This window comes from Cyprinodon variegatus, unplaced genomic scaffold (assembly GCF_000732505.1).
Source record: "Cyprinodon variegatus isolate N-32 unplaced genomic scaffold, C_variegatus-1.0 Scaffold992, whole genome shotgun sequence".
Taxonomy (NCBI): Eukaryota; Metazoa; Chordata; class Actinopteri; order Cyprinodontiformes; family Cyprinodontidae; genus Cyprinodon; species Cyprinodon variegatus.
Window position 1 is genome coordinate 27,180 of NW_015151445.1, and position 3,000 is coordinate 30,179.

The window sequence follows — 3,000 nt, forward strand, 5'->3', positions numbered from 1 at the left end:
ATTCAGCAATGCAACCTATTGGAACAACCGTTTCACTACGACGGGAAAAAACAATGCAGAAACATAACTGATCAGTTTGTTTTTTTCAAAAAAATGGTTTGTTAAAACTTTAGTCCTTCTGAAAAACCTGAAAAACAAGTCCTAAAAGTATGAAGGCCTTGTTATCATCACCCTAATCTTTACATATTGTGTATTAGATCCATTTCAGCACTATATCTTCGCAGCTTAACAAATCTTCTAGTAAGAAATAAAAAATGTTGTAGAATTAAAGGAGAACTTTGGTCTTCATGAAGACCAAAGAACCCAGGAGGCAGGTATCTGAGCTCTGATCAATCCACCATTTGAACATGGACAGAGATGGACCAACTTCAGAGCAAACGGGACATGCAGCATTGATTGAGAGGTCCATGCAGTCTAGAAATCTGGTTTTAGTGAGGAGTTGCTGGAAGAAAGTCACTGATGAAAGAAAAGCCAGATTTACAGTTTTCACACGCTGGAGGAACAACTAATATACAAGCTTCCCAAACTCTGAACATCTCAAAGATGTAAGTTATTATGAAAGAAGATGGACCGACTGCAAACAACTGAGAGATTAACATGTACTTAAAGTCACTGACGGACAGGAGGAGTGTTTTTTTTTTTTTTTAGAGAAGTAGTGAAGAGGCCCGCAGTAACTGGAAGAGCTGCAGAGATCCACAACTCAGGTGGAAGAAAGAGCGTTTTAAAAAAGACGACCATGGGTGAAGGATTACACTAAACGGTCCTCTTTGTCGTTGCCAAATGTAAGGAGGAAAATGAGTTCTTTTAGAGAAGTGTCTGAAACTTTTTCAACTTCCAAGGTGCCTGAAGAGGAGGAGAACTCCAGCTGATTATCAGAGGAAACTCTCCCTGTTGACCCAGTTAGGGCTGGGTGACGTTTCTTAAGATAAAGAATATTTATTTTTTTCAAGCTCAGATCAGATCACTGCTATTAAATACATTCATGAATTTATTTATTAAAAATTTTTTTAGGATTTAACCTGATTTCTATGACTGTGTAGTTACGTATGCCTCATATTGATACCACTACCATTTTAACATTCAACTGCAAAATAATAAAGTAATGGTAGTTAAATGTGGCCGTAAAGGCAGCAGGAATTGTATATTTGAAAAATCTATTTTTTGTTTTATGAATAAATCTTTAGGAAATAGCCTTAAAATCGATTCAGAATAACAGGCCCTGATGTCAGAGGGGATGTAGATGAAGAAGTGATGCGGTTGATGGGGGGAGGTGTCAGTGGGTTACTGGGAGGGGGCTGACCCTCTGAATCTGTGGCCTAATTCACCCCCAGACCCAGCCTGCCCTGAGTGGCAGGGACATGTGAGCCCGACTTCTTCTATTCTGGGAAGAGCGGCGGAGGGGGTGAGGCAGTGGGAGGGACTGGGGAGGAGCAGCTCGTGGTTTTACTCTCATGTTGTCTAGGCTCTTAGTGAGTGCGGCCGTAACAGATCACTGTTTTACTCTCCTCCCCAGGCTGAAGATGGGGTGCTGCTTTAGTAAGGAGCCCCGCCCAGAGCAGAGGACTGACAGCTGCGTCCTGTTCCTGCCAACCGAACAGGACATGAGAAACGCTGCGGGCATGGCCCAGCACGTAAGTCAGCCCAGCCAGTCGCCCAGATTTACTAGAACACACGTTTGGAAAGATCACCAATGAAGCTGATCCCAAATCACGAAATAAAGACGCTAAAGCCGCTTCCTGGTAGGAGAACAGTGACGGGCAGTTTAAGGATTTTACTCTGAAACCTGAACGTTGGTCTGTTTTTGACACAGAGATCGTCCTTCAGACTAAAAAAAAACAAACAGGCTGGAATCTTCCAGAGAAACAACCCTGCAGACCATCTGGGGAAGGACCCAGATTCTTTGCATGTAGAGCAGAGTTTTGGAAACCTCTGTTCTGATTGGACAGTGAGCTGTGAAGGTTTTATCCATCATCCACCCAATCAGCCTCCACCTGCAGACGATGAGCATCCTGGTTCTCCATCCTTTCTCGCTCACTCTGCTCATCTTACGTTGGGAACAACCGGATCCACAAGGAGAGAAACCCACCTGAGAGCGAAGCAGAGGAGATATCAGCTCATGTTTTCACTACTGATGATCAGAAGTTTGTTGAAGGAGAAGAGAAGAGCCCTCATCCATTCTAACTTCACCCCTGCTGGTTCATCTGACTTCATGATCCCTCATTCATTATCAGACAGGATCAACCTGGAGGAAGTGAACGAGGGGAGGATGCAGACCCAGGGTTTACCTTTTGATTCCTCCCAACACCCCAGTGTCCACAATGTCATCAGTTACCATGACTGGGTGATTAATGGTGCCGGCTGTCAGCCGAGCCACATCTCGGTCCCTGTGGACCCAGATCAGATCGATGTCTACGCCTCTACTCCGTCTTATGAGATTCACTTCCATGATCCGGAGCCTCCTGCTGCTGAGGAAGAGGAGGAGGAAGAGAAGGAATGGGGAATCAGGGACATGGTGTCAGAGCTGCTAGGAGACCCCGCAGATTCTTCCGTCTGCCGTCTGTACCCCCACCCCTGGATCAGGCTGGGTCTGGAGGAGGACCCCCGTGATCTGGCCCAGGGGGTGTCTGAGGCCGAGGGGATAAAGGGCAGCGATGAGGAGCAGATCCCAGCCTCAGTGTCAGAGCTGCAGCCCTCCATGGCTCTGCTGGGGGCCTACCCCTACAGCACCGTGATGCCCCAGGGCTCCTGTGTGTGGGACTGGCACACAGACTGCTCCCACCTTGTAAGTCTGCAGCAAACAGCCCAGTGGAGATCAGACCCATTATTGGTTATAGATCCATATGCTGAATATCAGGCTGAAGCTAACCTGGAGTCATGAGCCCACATGTTTAGGTTAGCATCCTCATGATGGCCGAACTGAAGCTAGCAACGCTGTTTCTACTAATAAATCATCACAAGTTTCCTTATTCTGGGATTAACCCTTACTTTATACTCAATTTA